General features: G+C 39.5%; 1 protein-coding gene across 10 annotated transcripts in view; it reads right to left on the bottom strand.

The window, feature by feature from the left end:
* Positions 1-18,844, bottom strand: part of Pde1c (phosphodiesterase 1C) — a 554,512-nt gene that overhangs the window by 51,468 nt on the left and 484,200 nt on the right. The window lies entirely within an intron of this gene.

An 18,844-nucleotide genomic window follows, 5' to 3' on the forward strand; every position in this document is an offset into this window, starting at 1 on the left:
AGAGCAATTAAGAAAGTGTGACCGTCTAAACTGTGTATGTGTTCCTTGTCGTTCAGTGGGATCAACAGAAAAGAAGAGCTGACATCTGTTTGAAAGCTGGGTCTGTGACTCCTGCACATCTTCCTGACCTTCCCGAACAAATACAGGCTTAGAGTAACTTCTGTTACCCAAGTTTCATAGCTACCAACAGGATGATGTTCTCCAGCAAAACTGACTCCTTGAAAGCAGAGAAAATACCCATCGTTTTAACTTTCTTGAATGTGGAGTGAAGTTTGACGACACACAGCACATATTCAACATACAATGTCTTAGTTGAAAGAAAGTATATTGAATAAGGATGAGGTGGATGGGCCAGGCGTGGTGGCACATACCTTTAATCCCAGCTCTCAGGAAGCAGAGGCAGGCAGATTTCTGTGAGTTCAAGGTCAGACTGGTTTACGTAGTGAGGGTTCTATCCTAGTCAGGGCTACATACTGAGACCCTGCCTCAAAAAGCACACACACACACACACACACACACACACACACACACACACAGAGTATGAGGTGTGTTTGGGATGAATAAGCAATTTTTTAAAAGAATTTCCTACCCACCCTTGCAGCCTGTACAGCATGGCATAAAATTTAAAAATAAAATTATGAGCATACAAATCTTATCTTTTATTCAACAATAAGATAGATGTGAGGTCAAGAATCTGAATTCCCTATAAAGAAGCCGCACCACGGATGGCTCTCTTTGGGACTATTCTCCAGAGAGGGAACTTCTGCCACATGGGCAGCCCTGAGGTGTCAATCATGCCTCAGTCTCCCCTCATTCTTCCTGGGTCTGTTTATGTGTTTTACATTTGTATATTTGTTTTCAGGTTAAACTGAAGTTGGAGAAGCATCAGCAAGACCAGAATGTATGAAAATGAAGACAGTGTTGTACTGAACTGAGATGTGAACACTTGTAAAATCACTGCTTTAACTGATTCTAAATCTACCTCGACTCTTTTAAGGCCACAAAAAGATTGTCAGATTCACTCATTTTTATAAAAGTGATTCATGAGCTGGAATGGAAACTAGCCCAACTTTGGATGATTGAAGAAAATATTCAGTAAAGTGGTGCTCCCTACCAGGCCCTTGACAAAGACTTCTTAAGTCTCACAGGGGGAAGTTGGGGTAGATTTGAATCCTGAAGCACAAACGTGGCATGTGAATTCACAGCCATGTATGTATTTGTGGCAATGAAAACTGATATTCCAGCAATTCCACTTGCAGAAGTGGGAGATGGACTTAAAGCCTGTGGCCTTGTTGGTTGTGTCTTCCTGTGCTGCTTCTGTAGGCCAATGGAGATGCTGCATGTGGCTCTTACAACCATTTCATTTAAAGATCATGTTAGTCAGTTTTAAAGAGCTAACATTCAAGTGAGTGTGATGTAACTCTAAAAATGTGCTCATCATTCACTCTGTTTATTTTTAGATCATCATCAGAATTCTTCTCAGTGAGGCAGGCTTCATAAGAGTTCAACCTTGACCTTTACAGACAGAGAGAGAGAGAGAGAGAGAGAGAGAGAGAGAGAGAGAGAGAAAACATGCTTCTTTTTCATTTCTTTGGGGTTTGGATTTTTTTTTTTTACAGCCGAATTCAACTATTCCCTAGACTCATAGAAGTGAGCTGACTTGGCTGAGGACAGAACAGGCTCCAAATCCAGATTTTTTAAGTTTTAGGATACATACACGACTGAATCTGTATCAATCAACAGAAACAACAAAGGACAGCAAGAGACCCAAAGAGCTGCAAAATGCTGAACAGAAAAGCAGATGGAAAGGATCAAACCCAAGCTGAAATGTCAAATCCACTGTCAGTGGATATATGCATGGGTGTATTAGTAACAAGAAAATATTAAGAAAAACCTTATTTTAGAGATACTTGGACTTTATCCAGGTGTATATTTAACTGTTCTAGATCTAAAGGTATGACAGCTACTTGAAAACGCTATTTTCAGTGTGTGCACATTTTTGCCTTGTCCCCCAGAGGATACGATTGTAATAGGATTGTTCTAATTTAATTCCACTGCATGTAATAACCATGTCAAAGTGCTGTTTAAACACTCTGATCACTTATCCCAGCACAGTTAGATTAGCAAGATGCATGGAAGGGGTAGGTGGGTAGTTAGATGAAAGAGATAGATACATGGAACTATGTAATGGATGGGTTTGTGGGACTCAAACTTGAAAAGCTCGCCTATTGCTGTCCTTTCATAAAATGACCCATCTGATCAAAAGCGTAGAATTCTTTTTCTGTCTTCAGTCTAGTTCTTTTCCTGGTGCGTTCTTAGGTCCATGTCTGCCCTCTGCCTTTATTTTCAATTCATGGTAACTGTAACACAGCTGCAAATGGTGTTAACTGTTCCTATCCCTTTACTGTTTTCCCTCTTTTTTATATAGCATGTTCTTTATTTGCAAATCTAAAATACGTACCTGTCTCTGCTCTGTCCCATAGGGCTTAATGTGTCTCCCTGTTTCCACACTCTATTTTAAGAACACAAAACAACACCAAAAGAACTGATGGAAACACCAACCCTCCAATGGCCCAGGTCACAGGTGTGGGCTCACAGATAAGCACCCTGTCTACAGGAAGCAGTTTTGCTTCTGCTCAGTCTTTGAATTTGTGAAGTGAAGAAGAAACTAGGACCCTGAAGCCTAAGAAAGCCCTTCAGAACAGGCATGTGAGCCTCAGGCCCCGAGTCCAAAGCAGTCCGACGGCTCTTCATGCGGTGCTCAATTATCAGCTCAAGAAAAACATCGACTTTGTAGCAAACCTTCCCCCTTCCCCGTGGTCCCTGACTACTTTCTTGGTTTCTGCAGTTACCTCAGGTTACACTCTCACATTTGAAGATCATAGCTAGAATCCACAAATAAGAGAGAACATGTGGCATTTGTTTTTCTGAGCCCCTCACTCAGTATGTTTTCTAGTTACATCCGTTTACCCGCTCATGTCATGAATTCATTTTCTTTATAGCTGATTGAATTTCACTGTGATATGCACCATGCTTTCATTACACATTTTCCCATGAGGGATGTTTAGGTCGCTCCCATTTCCTGGCCATTGTGAAATGAGTTGTAATGAACATGGTTGAGTATCCCTGTAGTAGGCTATCGAGTCCTTTGGGTGTATGCCAAGGCGTGGCACAGCTGGGTAGATCTACTTTGGACACAAGTACTATCAAGGGGGAAATGGGAAAAACAGTGTGGACTCTAACTGGGAAAGGAGGGGGGAGGGTAATATAGGGGGAGAGGGAGGAAGGAGAGATTAAATAATCCTAAGGATACCTGAGAAGCCACAGGGAAATATTTTATAAGCTTACCGGAAACAGAGTTTTCCAGGCAGCTGGTCAGTTACTCATCTGAACTCTCAGCAATGGTGACAGCATGCACAAGTCCCATGTAAGCTCAAACCTGACAAAATCCCAGCACAGACATGAGGAAGTGGGTAAGAAATCCCAACCTAAGGAATTTTTGGCAACTGATGGCTACTGGGAGGGGGAGAGACAGTGTCTTGCAGGGGTGGGACTCATAGTGGGCCTAGTGGATGGATCCATGCTGAAGGACATTTGAAGGCACAAATCAGACTCCATATATATATATATATTTTTTTTCATTAAATTGGACAGGGGGAGGGGGAGGTAAGGATATGGGAGGGGATCTAAACAATATTGTATGAAAATCACAAAAATTCAATAAAAATAAAAATTTTAAATTACATTTTGTGTGTGTGTGTGTGTGTGTGTGTGTGTGTGTGTGTGTGTGTGTATGTATAACTAAAGGTTATCTAACAAAAATCCCAGTGCCAGGTAAGAGAAACCTTTCTTTGAATTGTTGGTCAGGGTGGTCCAAGAGACTCTCAAAACACTATAGGCTATTGCCATATCCCTTGGTTACCTCTCAGAACTTGACAGTAAGACACTATTGCTGAAGATTTCACACATTTCAGAAACAGAACTTGGAGAAATTGAACTGGAACAGAAATGGAAGCCCTCTCCCTAAAGACCAGCTCTCATAGTATCAGAAGGTGCTAGGCAAGCTACCCAGGGAGTGATCCTCCCAGGTTTAAACCTACAAACCACAACAATGACAGACCCAACAATATATCCCCATTAGTCAACTAAGGGCACTTTTATCTTGGAGGTAGCCAACAGCTCATTAATTGGACTTAAAGCCTGTTCAATGGGATGGAATTGACTAGTGGTGTAAACACAGCCACATACCCATTGCTGGGTCCTCACAGACCCTAGAGGAGACTCTACTACTGCCGTTTTCCTAAACCAATGTCACTTCTTATTATAGTCTAAATGCTTATCTTTATAGTCACAGATAATGTACCTGCCACCACTCATCAAAGAAGCTTCTTTTTGCAATAGATGGAGACTATTACAAAGTCCCACAACTGATCAAAATGCAGAGAATAAGTGACCATTACACAGTTGAAACATCTGTAATGCAACTCTACACCTAAGGCTCAGGGGACATGACAGGAGAGGAAGCAGAAAGATTTTAAGAACCAGAGAACCAGGATGCCTGTTTTTTTGATGACAGGGAAGCTGCACCATGAAATCTCAACAACACGGTTGCCTAAATAGAACCTGTATAATGACACCATCAGATAACATGCCAGAGTGGAATGGGAGAAATCTCCCAGGGTCCCACCTCTAGATGAAGAGCTACAGGGAATCAGTGGTCGCTCAGGGAGATGAAATGAAGTTTTCTCCAGGGTTGAGCTCCCTGATAGGTGATCCAGTCCCAAACGGAACCCAAAACACATGTGAACACAAGTACCACTAAATAAAACAATAATAATCAAGAAAAAGGTCAAAGGTTGAGTGGGATTAGGGAGATGTGGGAAGGGTTGGAGGGGGAGAAGATGGGATGGGGATGCCACAAATATAGTGCTCACATATGAAATTCTCAAAAATAAAAATTAAAATAAAAAGGAAAAGCACCAAATGTTTCAGCATGGATGAAGAAAAAAAGAAAAAAAATTCTCATGCTTTCACTTTGCTTCTAAAGTATTGAATAAAAACACTGCATATTAGGCTTTGCATGGTGGCACACACCTTTAATCCCAGTACTCGGGAGGCAGAGGCAGGTGGATCTCTGTGAGTTCAAGGCTAGCCTGTTCTACATAGTGAGTTCCAAGCCAGCTGAGGCTACAGGGAGACTCTGTCTCAAAAATACCAATATATATATATATATATATAATATGTAAGTAGTATATATAAAATACTGTGTATTGCACTGAGCTCATGCGTAGATGCACATATCCTCACATGACATTGGGGAATCTTTCCCAGGAGAATGCTGGGATACACACAAGGGGAGGGAGGGCAATACTTTTGGATACTGAATTTTGACAAAGGTCTGGGATAGCTAAGAACTGGCATCAAATATGCAGACAGTCTTAGGCCAACACACACTATTTCAAAAGCAGTTTTTTATTTTACGGACTTTAATGTAGTGGAGTTTCCCTGGGCAAATGTATCATTACTTTCATTTTTCTAGTCATTTGCATAGAACCTGGAAAATATAATTTTTTTTCCTGGGGGAGAAACACATAAATATATATTTTGTGATTACTAAGTTTTCTTTTTCTATGTTCTGAACATTGGTATTAAGAAAAAAGAAAAAATACTTTTTCCATAATAGTTTCAAATTCTAATCTTCTCTGTCAAGCCACGTTCCTTAAAAAATATAATAGTACATTAAGAATGTAGCAAAATGTGTCGAAGATAGAGTGAAACACTGAAAGTATATAAACCAATAACTGAAAGGGAACGTTGTTTAAAAGATTAATTTTGTCATTAACAAAGAGGACACCAACGAATTTTGTTTGACATTTTCACTACAATTATTTGACAGAAGACTCAGATCTAGGCAGCTAGGCAAAAGCATGAATTGGTATTAGAGGTTTTCTTTGTATAACATAAATCTTACATCATAAGATACATATATGCAGATAGGAATTTCTAGAGCATAAAATCTACTAAGGAGTCATGGAAGTCACATGCCACCCACTATTGTATAATCTATTGTGTGGACATTCATCACATATCCTCCATTCTGTCAACCTAAAATTATATTCACAATGCATTGATTTGAAATGGATGTTAGTTCCCAAAGAGCTGATGGTCTGACTTACCAAGGCTCATCAGTGCTAGAGCCATGAATAAGTGGCAGGCCAAGTTTTTCCCTGCTCTCAAGAGGGTAAGTCCACAGCTAAAAGGAGCAAAGACATTTCTCAAGTCTACCCTATCTGACCACTTCTCACCCAAATGGGAAGTGGTCCATAGTTTTCCAAAAATGCATCCGAAAACAATTACAGTAATTTTTGGCATATGTAAATTCACAGTAACTCTTACTATTTGGTCAATCTATAGAACAAATTCCAGTATTAATCAGAAAAGTAAAAGTGAGATACATGAATAAAAATGTTTAGGCAACAAAGCTTAATAGTCTAGTTAGGAGGCCTTCTCATGATGCATAATAGGAACATAAAAATGATATTGCAATTCTCTGCTCCAGTCACTGATGTCTATTGCTTCCCTCTAACAGGGACATTTTAGTGGAGATTTAGACATCTGCTAAATATTTGAGAAAATAAGATTGTAAAACGCTCTAAAAACACCAAATATTCACTTGAGCATGGTGGCTCACGCCTTTAATCCCAGCACTCTGGAGGCAGAGGTAGGAAAATTTCTGTGAGATTGAGGTCAGCCTGGTCTACATAGTGAGTTCCAGGCTAGTGGAGTCTACAGGGAAACCCTGTCCCCCCCAAACCCACAAAAAAAAAACCCACAAATAAACAACCTCCCCAAGCCCCCACAAATACTTCATGCCTCTATGCTAAACTGCAGCTTTAATTTACTGTCAGTATGTTAAGTTAGTAGGTCACAGGAGTCTTCAAGGACAAATGGCTGAAGGGAGATAGGATACTGATCAGAACATGTGTTGTCATGAGGCCCATCTTAATTGGGACTCAGAGCACTTCAAACATTTGTTCCCTCTATATTCATGGAAAATAGCCCATAAGGCTATAGATTCTTATGTTAAGGGAAATTCTTCCATTAAAGAAATAAGCCTGGGACTGGAGAGATGGCTTAGCAGTTAAGAGCACTGTGCTCTTGCAGAGGATCCAGGTTCAATTCCTAGAATCCAGGTTCAATTCCTAGCATCCACGTGGCAGCTAACATCCATCCGTAACTGTAACTCCAGTTCCAGGGGATCCAACACCCTCTTCTGTCCTCCATGGGCACTTCACAACACAAGTGCACTTGCATACATGCAAGCAATACACACATACACATAAAATAAAAAGAAAGCAAAAAAATATATAGAATTTTTTAAAAAAGAAAATAAGTCTACCTTTTGTCCAGGAATAGAAAGCTCTGGTAGGATTTTTTTCCCTCGGTTAAAAAATAATGTTATCCTCTGAGGAGAATGCATTACCTCCTAACCCACAAAAAAAAAAAAAAAAAAAAAAAAAAAAGAAAGAGCTTAAATTTGTAGAAATGAACCCTCGAGTACTCTAATTTTAGTGGAATGAGCAACAGTGCAAAGTACTGAAAATCATTCACTATGAAAATCAGTTAAGCACTGAGGTCAGAAAGGTTTAGTTTTTGTTGTTCTGTTTCATTTTGGTTTTTTGTTGTTGCTTGATTTTTGAGACAGGGTCTTTCTCTAGCCACTGCTGGCCTGATCTATGTGGACCAGCTGGCCTTGATCTCAGAGATCTGCCTGCCTCTGCCTCCCAAGTGCTGGGATTAAAGGTATGTGCCACCACGCCCAGCTCATAAAATTCTAATTTTTAAAGTAATTAGAAAGGGTTCAAAGTTCTTGCTTTGGCAACACTGCCCAGACTTTGGGAGGAAAGGGGTTGCAGCTAGGACTACAGACTTTTTTCCTTTTGGGTCATTTTATACATCACATGGTCTGAACACACCTTTAGCAAGTACAAAGCTTGTGGCAATATGGTAGACTAAGGTGGAGAACATTTTAAGATAAAAGTTTCATCAAGATTAAGTCCCAGGAAAGCAATAAAAATGATTAAGAAGAGAATAAGAATAATACTTTATCTAAGATAGCAACATATCTATGGCCAACTGTGTTTGCAAAAAGGAAATTAGAAGGACCAGAGAAGGGCCTCTTCATTGTCAGGACACTGGGCACATGAGATAGGCCAGGCTCACCCTTCCTGGCTATCCATCCCCGTGGTGGAGACAGACACCAGGATAGTACATCTGGAGGTTACAATTCATCAGCAAACTCCCTTGATAGCCCCATTGTGCCAAGCATCTTTCCCATATGAAAACTAACAGTGGCCTTTGAGCATCATAACCAGTGATGCATGACTCCTAAGAGCAGCAACGTGCCAGCACATTTGTTGTTTTGCGCATCTCTGTCATGGATACAAAAGAATCAACTTTCATGATAGAACATGCATGTGTCTCTGTTCTGCCCCTCACCTGTTTGACGTTCCACCCCGTATCATACAGAAGGGCACACTCCCGCACTATAGAAGCCCCATCTTCCATTGACTGGCAGATCATAATGCCCCACCCCCTATGCAACTAATAAATAATTTCCAGTGAAAAATCTGAACATTAAGTAACAAATGTAAAGATTCGGTCTTCTATCCTACTGTTTTTGTTGTTGTTGTTGTTGTTGTTGTTGTTGTTTTGGTCTTTTTGAGACAGAGTCTCCCTGTAGCCCCAGCTGTCCTGGAACTCACTATGTAGACCAGGCTGGCCTTGAACTAACAGAGATCTGCCTGCCTCTGCCTCCCCAGTGCTGGGATTAAACGTGTGCACCACCACACCCAGCTTATGCTACTGTTTTGTTATAAAATGGCAAATATATTATAATAGAACAAAAGATACCTAACAAACTCAGAGTCATTCATTCCAAATTTATTTATGTACCAAAGCTCAAACTAACTATTTAGGAATCCGCTAGTAAAACAACTAACCAACCAACCAAAAAAGAAAACCAGGAAAACCCAATTCATTATTGCAGATGACCTTTGCCAGCTCTGTAACTTAACAAGGTCATCGAGACATAAGCTTTGTAAAAGATCAAATCATGAACAAATTCCTCAAATGTACACAAGCCTGTTGAAAACAATCAGGTTTTTCCTAAGTATACTAACAAGAATGTTGGCTTGACTCCCTCCCCCACCTTTCCTGTACTGAAATCTTATAGGATTACATGACCATCTTGAGACACAGGTAGTAAGTGAGGCTTTTTGCACTGAGGAAATCTCATAGAAAAACTTGTGTCTCAACAGCCACAGTAAAATACAGAGCTAGGAAATATTGGGTAGACATAACACACAAGGTAAAGCCATTCCTCCCCTCCCATGAGCTTTGCATTCTCGTATCTCTTAAATTACATGGAATTTTTAATATGTATATTTGTTAATCAAATTTCTTTTGTAGTGAAATGTTTAAAATTTTTCATATTTTTTAATTGGGTCGCACCATTTTATTAGAAATTGAGAATTTTTTTTTTCCAGAACATATTCTGGATAAAAGTCTTTTAACAAACAAACTGTGCTTTGCAATCTGTGGATTGTCTTTACATTCTCTAGATCAAGGCTTTGAAGAATCTAAGTTTGTAATTGAGAGGGGGAAATGTTAGAGTAGCCAAATGCCCCATTAAAAAAATCAAAGAAGAAAGAGTATGAAATGAGGAGTATGAAATGAAAAGAGTATGAAATGAAAGAATATGAAATTATCAGAAGAAAGTGATGGGGAGATACGGGAGGAGTTGGAGGAGAGGGAGTGGCCAAGGATTTGATCAAAACACCTTATACGCATGTATGAAATTCTCAATAAATTATTTATTTTTTTAAAAACTGGCTGATCTTGCAGAGGACCTGGGTTTGGTCCCCAACATCCGCATGACAACTCACAACCATCCTCAACTCCAGTTCCAAGGAATCTGATGCCCTCTTCTGGATTCTATGGACAGTGCATGTGTGTGATGTATAGACAAACATGCAGGCAAGACACGCATACACATAAAGTAAAAATCTTTAATTTAAAAATAACTCAGTTATACTATAAATAAAAGGATTTCTGACTAATTTAAAATTTTCATTGTATGTGAATACTTACTTATAAGCTAATTTGGTACCATGGAAAAGCATAGTGGGACTGGAGAGATGGCTCAATTAAAAGCACTGGCTATTCTTGCAGAGGACCCAGGTTCAGTTCCCATCACCCACATGGTGGCTAACAACCATCCATAACTCCGGTTCTAGGGAATCCAACTCCCTCTTCTGATCTCTGTGGGCATTGCACAACACAAGTGAAATTAAATATATGCAGACAATACACTCATACACATAAAATAAAAATAAGAAAATATTAAAAAATATTCTATTAAGAAAACCCACTATTTTGCAAGCTAATTAAAAATTATACCTCTTTAGAGGGGCAATATTAAAGTACCAATAAAGGCCCATTAAGGAAAAATTTCTTGTGGTCAAAATAGTAGGATCTCTGGCCTGGGGGGGAGACCTAACATTCTAGATGGGCCCAGTCAGTCACCTGGCCAAGGGACCACCCCTAGGAAGACAGGCTCACCTTAAGCCTTGGTAAAGAGATGGGCAGAATACTTTTCTCCTTTAATGAGATACTGTACTTTTCCTTCCCAGAATTCCTGCCCCCCCAACACAGTACCCACGTGGCCTGAGGTTCACCTGGTTTACCCGAGTCAGAGAGATGCAATTTTTCTTTTTTCTGTCTCTTTCTTTCAAACGCTGGACAGAATGTAAGCATGCACTTTCTGAGGCTTGAGCATCCTTACTTTTTTTAGAGCCTCCTTCCCCACCAGGCTTGTCTGCCATTTGTCTGACCTCCATGCCAGATTAAACAGCAGATTTTTTTCCTTCTCTCCTCCATTCTTCTCCTCTGGGCCGCTACTGGGATTTATTCTTGTTTGCTGCCCTAAGCTTTCTGTTACTGTGATAAAACACCGACTAAAACCAAGTTTTGAGAACTGCTTTCTTTCACCTCACAGCTTACAGTCCATCATGGAGGGGAGCTTGGCAGGAACTCGGGGCAGGAGCTGGAGGAAGGACTGAAGCATAGACTAGGGAGGAGTGCTGTTCACTGGCTCGTTCTTCTGGGCCATATGCTCAGCATGCCTACTTATATAACCCTGGACCACCTCCCCAGGTGTGGTACTACCCACAGTAGCCTGGGCCCTCCTACATCACTCAATAATCAAGAAAATGTCTCAGAGACATGGGCACAAACCAATCCGATAAAGAAAATTCCCCACTTGAGGTTACTTCTTCCCAGGTGTGTCAAGTTGACAACTGAAGCCATCCAGCACACCTTCCCTGGAAGTTTTTAAACTGTAATAAAGTTGTCCTTAATCTTTAAAAAAGGAAGGAATTTGAATGGAAATACCCATCATCGGTAGGTACTGCTCCCAGAAGACATGGGTCATTAAATGAAAATCTCAATGTCATAAGTGGGATACTCCCTACCAGTTGTTGATTGGGGAGGCCTCAAAGGCCAAACAACACAGAATACTGTCATTACCCTTAGCTGCCCACAATATCTATATGGTAAGACTCATAAAACTATATGATTACAGGACATAGAGAAATTAATCTGGAATTGACCTAGAAACTTCTTTTCGGCCAGCTAGCTCTCATTGTGATACAAAGTGCTATGCAGGCCACTGGGAAAAAGACTCAATGTACTTAGCCAGTAGTGGACCCTACATGTTATAATTTTGATCTGCCAGGCAAGATGTGTCCACTGGAGCAACAGTGCATGATTATTGGTTGGGGTAACCAACCACCAACCACTGTCTGACTGGATTTAAGACCTGCTGTACAGGAGGAAATTCATGCTTCTTGTTGTATATGTGGTTTAAAAAAAAAAAAAAAAAAAAAAAAAAAAAAAACCTCCAAGGCTGGAGAAGTCACAGGCCCTAGGGGGGAAAGGGGGTAGGATCTTGCTATTATTGTCTTGCTAAATTTACATGTTGTCAAAATGCCTTAAAGATGTTTCTGTTTATACCCATAGATTAGTACTGCTTTCAACAAACTTTTTGCAGTGGGCAAAAGTTAGGGCAGAGACTAACAGCTCATTAAAGTCCTGAGAATAAGTAACTATTGAAAGCTCAGCCATAAATAGGGCATCTTCATCAACATCCCCAAGGCTCAAGTAACATCCCAGAAGGGACAGGAAAAATGGAAGAGTCAGAGGATGCGGACAAGTACTGTGAAACTCTTGTCTTTCGCATATGAAATGGCTGTTGCATGAACTTACAGCAGATATCAAGCCAGGCAACACTCCAACATGGACAGAGAAAGGACTCATGAAGCTCCACCACCAGCTGGGGAACAGCTGGCATGTGATGGCTACTGGGAGAGGAATGGGGGGATCATTTTTCTTTTGGAGCATGGCCTTTGGCTGCCCAAGGTCTGGAGGATGGCCTCACATCCATGAGCTCAGTGGGTCATACAAAAAAAAAAAAAAAAAAGGACATGAAGGTAGAGGGTACGTGTTGAGAGGGTGCAGTGTGTGGGGGGAGTGGAGGGGTACACGTGATCAATAAATGTTGCATATATGTATGAAATCATTAAAGAATAAATTTAAAATATTCTTAAAAGAATGAGCTTGTTCATTCCTACAAAAAAACCCCCACTGATTGTAATTGTGTCTGCATTTAATCTATAGTTCTACCTGAGAGAACTGATATTCAAATGATACATAGAAAATCTCCAAATATGTGGAAATAAAATATTACCTTTCTAAATAACCCTTAGGTCAATGCTGAAATCAAAGTGGAAGTCAGAATGTTCCAGTTAAATGTGACATCAAACATTTACACATGCTTATAAAGTAGCAACTGGGAAATTTCCAGAGTTAAATACCTAAAATAGAGACCATCTGAAACAATTATCTGAACTTCCACCTTAAAAATCCAGAAAAATAAGGCAAGATAAAGAAATAACAATCAGAAGAAAAAGAATGATAAAAATCAAATCAAATATTAGTGAAGCAGAAAACTGTAAACAGAATGGAAAATGCCAATGAAGGTGATTAATGAGTTATATTAACTTCTTGTCACTTTGGTCATGGAAAAAAACACAAATTTCTACCTGAAAATACTGTATGTATTTCTATTTTGGGATGTTCTAAAAATGTCCATTAGGTCGAGTTAATTGATAACATTATCAAGTCTTTTCTTTACTGATTACATATCGATGTCATCCAAAAATCACTGAAAAGGGGATTTTAATGCCTCCAAATAAAACGCAGATTAAAAAGGTATGCTGCAATTCAATCCATGTATTTTGGTGAATAATTATAAAAGATGATGATATCTACTTGCTAAAAGGATGAATTTATCTTTACAGAATAAATTTCTTTATCCCTGAACTTTATGATCTTTACTATGAAATCTGTTGTTTATATTAATACAGCCATTAAAACTTTCATTTGATTAATTCTACAGGGCATTCAAATATCTATCTTTTTATTTTGAAATTTATACTTTTCTATAAGGAAAGAATAAAATGGGGTCATACACTCTGGTAATATTTACCCTTGAATTGGAACATTTAGGCCATTCATATTTATTTATTGTAAAAACTTGTATGCTTAGTTTTAAGTTAGTGATATAATTAACTGTCTCATCTGAGCTTTTTATAAAGTCACATTTTTTTCTACCTACTATAGAGTTGTTTTGTGGTCTCTTTTTATTTCTTGTTAGTGAATTAATGACCTATCTATCTATCTATCTATCTATCATCTATATATCTATCTATATTATTATACTAGTGACTGCTTTAGAGGTTATAGTGCATGCCCTTGATTTATGTCAACCTACTTTAGGTAATATTATGGTACTTTATGTATACTATCCAAACCTTACAGGAAGATACTTCCATTTTTCCCTTTCTGGGTTTTATATCACTGCAATCATACATGTGATTTGATACATTATAAATAAAAAAAAAAACTAATGTGTTCAACTACTCAGTTATCTTTAAGAGCATTAAATGACACAAAAAATCTTACATACAGTTATTCCTTCATATCAGTGGGTAATTCCTTCCTTCTGGAACACTTCGTGAGCTCCTAAATTTGTGGATACTCAAGTTCTTTTATATATTAAAAGGAATAATATTTGCATATTTAATCACCTCTAGAGTATAAAGAATACACAATACAATACAAATTCTATGGGAATAGTTGTTATACTACACTGGTTAAGAAGTAATAGCAGGAAAGCCTTTGAGTTGTGTGTGTGTGTGTGTGTGTGTGTGTACATGGGTGTGGAGACCAGAAGTCAATGTGGGAAACCTTCTTCAACCCTTCTTCACCTTATTTTTTAAGACAGAGTCTCTTATTGAATGTGTAGTTTACTGACTGACTAGACTCCCCATGTCAGCAAGCTCTAGGGATCCACTTGTGTCCACCTCTGCAACACTAGGATTTCAGGTGTGCTGGTCCTTATACCTACACTTCAAGCACTTTACCAACTGATGCATCTCCCCAGCCCCAAGAAAGACTTTGTATTTCTGATGAAACCATCTTTACTTCTACTTGGTTGGTTTCTGAAAGCTTTTTTTCTGTTACAAAAATGCTTGGTTAATTTTTATTCTTTCAGTACTTTAAGGGTACTGCCCACTATAAACTTTTCTAATGAGAGATCTATTTTCATCCTTACAGATATGTTTTACCTTTGACTATTGTAATAGTCACTTTTCTGTTGCTGTGATAGAAATACTGACCAAAGCAACTTATAGAAGGAAGAATTTATTTTAGCTTATGGTTCCAAAGGGGCAAGAGTCCACATGACAGGGAGGCAAGGCAGCAGATGTGGCTGGAGGAGGAGCAGATGCTAGGCTCTACATTTTCAAACAGGCACAGGAAGCAAGAGAGCAACTAGAGATCCAGCAAGTCTTAAGAGCTCTCTAAGCCCTCCCACAGTGATGTGTTTCCTCCAGCATGGCCACACCTTCTAAGACCTCCTAAAACAGCTTCACCAACTGGGGCCAAAATATCCAAACACTTGGTGCCTATGGGGGACATTTTAATTCAAACCACCACAGCTATAGTCAAATGTTTTCCTTCATCACTGAATGTGAGCAGATTGATTATAATATCATTTAGGGTAGTTTTCCTTCTATTTAATGCCCTCAAACTTTACTGAGTTTCTTAGATTTGTAGATTTATAGTTTTGTTCTTTGTGTGTGTGTATGTGTGTGTGTGTGTGTGTGTGTGTGTGTGTGTGTGTGTGTGTATTATTGAGCTTTTGAGCATTTCATATAATAGGTCCTAATCAAATTTAAACCCCTTCCTTTGGGGCTGAAGAGATGGCTTAGCGGTTAAGAACACTGGTTGTTCTTGCAGAAGACCTGGGTCTGAATCCAAGTACCCACATGGCAGCTAACAACTGTCTGTCACTCCAGTCCCTGGGGATCCAGAAGCCTCTTCTGACCTACGCGGGCCCTGCACGACACAGGTGCACTTGCCTACATGTAGGCAATACACACATACACATAAAATAAAAATAATAAAAACAAAAAACAAAAAAATAAACCCCTTCCTTCACCAGCACCCCTCATAACCCCCTACATGCCAGATGTCATGTATTCTGTCCTATATATTAAAGCCTATCCAGTCAAACATTTGTATCCATATGTCCCACAGTGCAAGTTCATCCACTGGAGTCTATTCAGGCATTTAGGCTATCTAGAGTCACTCCCTTAAAGAAGATCTACTTTTCTTCACCCTGCAGCAATCAGTTGCCAGCAGTTTCTCTGCTAAGTTTGGGGCCTACTGCCCATTTCTCCAGTTCTATGCTAGGTATTTGTCTGATTGAGTCGGCATGGGTCTTGTGATGCTGTCACCGTTATTGTAAGTTCCCAGAGGTCTGAAAGCCTCTCTTTCCTTATGCTCATGCACCAACCCTGGCTCTTACAATCATTCCACCCTGTCTTCTGCAATGGTCCTTGAGTTATGAATGGGTGGGGTTTAATATTGGAGTCCTATCCAGGGACATGCACTCTGAAGTCTCTCATTCTCTAAAACTTGGCCAGTTGTGGCTTTCTGTGTGCATCACACTCTGCTGCATGAAGAAGTTTCACTGGTGAGAGTTGAGAGATGTATTAGTAGTTTCTCTACTCATTGTTCCACTATGTTCCATGAGCCTTAGGTGTAGAAGTTCCACTGTAAATGTGTGACTTAGGACTGGACATCTCTTAGACATATATTCTTTCCATGTGACCAGCTGTGGAACTCTGTAATAGCCTCCGTCTGTTGCAAGACAAATAGTATATGATATACTTGTCTGTAAATATAAGGATCCATATTTAGCAAACAGTATTTCTTCAAATAGTCTTCTGAGTCTTTCTTCTAACTTTGAGGATTCCAAACATACATATATTATTTATCCTTTTCATTTTATTTTGTCATTTTGGATAGATTCTAGCAGATAGGTAGGTACAGATTATATATATATATGCATATATAGATTCTAGAAGATAGGTAGATATTGTGTGTGTGTGTGTGTGTGTGTGTGTGTGTGCATTTTGAGCTTTCTTCTAGATTGTAGTTCAGTTACTGGGAAACACTCTGATCCTTTAATACCTTGCTCTTATAATTCATTAAGTAGACTCACAGCGGTATTTAGCATACAGATAATTTTTCCCAAAGACTAAGTCAGAGTAATTATGAGCATTCTATATGGTAAGGCATTCAACTCTGGCCCGCAGAAGCATGTTGTTTCCCTGCCCCATGGAGCGTCAGGCATACTTCTGCTAGTCCTCTTAGATTTGGGAGCACAGGTAATTTTCTCATGCACAGGATGACCAGCATTCTCTCACACTTTTCAGATTGGGGCTCTTGGAGCTCTGCCTCTCTATAACTGTCATTTTAAAAGTAATTTATTCTGTCAACTCTATCCACTTTGGTCTTTTTAGATTCTTGTTCAACTTCTCAATGGCTATGACAGAAGCAGTGTTTATTCCCCTTCTCTCTGGCCTGTTAGGAAGCCGTCTCATGACAGGAAGCTGCGGCAGTCAGTGTCCACCTCATTTCTTTCTTGCCTCACAGAAACCACTGCCCTTCATGTTCTGATGTCTGGGGTTGTGAAAACCACTCTTTCACACTGCCGTCCAGTGCTCTGTTTCCACGGCTGGTTTCAGGTAGGAGGGAAATCTGGTTCTTGGTAGTTTTCATTGGCGAAAGCAGACATCTTTAGATTGATTTTGCCCTTCCCACTATTCTCAGTTCACTTTTTAAATTCCACAGACCATCATCCACGCCCACGTCAATTTCCAGAATATTCAATAAAGGAGAAGTACCAGCTTTATGCTCTCCTGAGACTTGGCTAATAATTGTATTTATTTAATTATGCTTTGGGGGCAAAATCAAATAAAGTCAAGTTTGTATTTTTTGTTTGTTTTTTTTTGTTGTTTTCTTTTCCCTCTCTCTCTCCCTCCCTCTCCTCCTCATCCCTCCTTCTCCCCTCCCTCCCTCCCTCCCTCCCTCTCTCCCTTATCCCTCCCTTCCTTTCTTTCTTTTCCTGTGACAGGGTCTCATTCTGCAGCTCAGGTTTCCCTAGAGTTCACTGCATAGCCCAGGTTGGCTTTGAACTCATTGTGAGCCTCCTACCGCACCCTCCAGAATGCTGGGATTGTAGGATGAGCCACCACACCTGGCTCAAAATTATACTATTGAGCAAATTATAATCAATCCAGGAAGCAATGCAGTTACAAATGTGGCCAGAAATACACTGAGAAAAATTCATTTGTGCAGCACCCCATAAGGCTGCCAAAGGCATGGGTAAACTTCAGCCACTAACCCTTGCTTGGAGACATGGACCTTTACGTTAGAACGTTTCTCCCTAGAGGTAAGCAAGGTACTTTCGAGGGACATCCATTCTCTGAGGTCACTCAGAAAATTATTGCGGCAGGATACGAAAGAGTACCTCAGTAGATTGACAGAGATAATGTCTACTGCAATGTGTTCATTATGATATAGTGTGAGTCATCCTTTTAAAACATGTTCCTTCTGTGGATATCCAGGACTGTGAGGGTCTGGGATAACCAATTGCGTTTTTCTCTAGACATTTACAGTCAGTGCTAAAAATATGAACCATGGTGGATTAAATCACAGTGGGCCTGGGTGAACCCAGGTGCTCACTCCCAACAATTACAGGGTATCAGCCACCAATGGTTCTCAGGAACTGGAATGGAGTTAGGTCATTGAAAAGTTGAATTAATTCCCCCTGGTGATCAAATATAAGAAAATCTACTACAGTTACAGGATATTTTGAGAGATGTTCCATAGTCCTCTAGAAGTTAGTTGACCTTGGAGGGCAAGGGGCAAAAACTGTCCTTTAAGTCCCTTTGACCACATTAGTATAGGTCTCAAACTATGACTGTTAAACATCCAATAAGGTTAGTTCCTCCATTCTGGTACTTTTAACTATCATGTGCTATGTAGATAAGGTTTGGGTAAAAAAACCAAGTATTCTCAGATAAACTTTGACTATATATATATTTTTTTTTCCTTAAACTAGTTGACTAAACTATGACCATAGACATTTTAAGATTATGTGTATATTATTTTTGTCTCATCCTTTATATATCATAACAAACCTAAACAGACCTTCATCACTTGCTTGGGGTTTCTCATTTTTTCTATTTTGGAAAATATCTCCATTCCCATATCCTTTTAACATTTTTACATTCTCATTTTCTTTTTTTAAAAAATAATTAAGTGAAGTAACACAATCTCAGAAAAAAAATCGACATATGTTCTCCCT

This window comes from Nannospalax galili, unplaced genomic scaffold, assembly GCF_000622305.1.
Source record: "Nannospalax galili isolate Female #2095 unplaced genomic scaffold, S.galili_v1.0 scaffold132, whole genome shotgun sequence".
Taxonomy (NCBI): Eukaryota; Metazoa; Chordata; class Mammalia; order Rodentia; family Spalacidae; genus Nannospalax; species Nannospalax galili.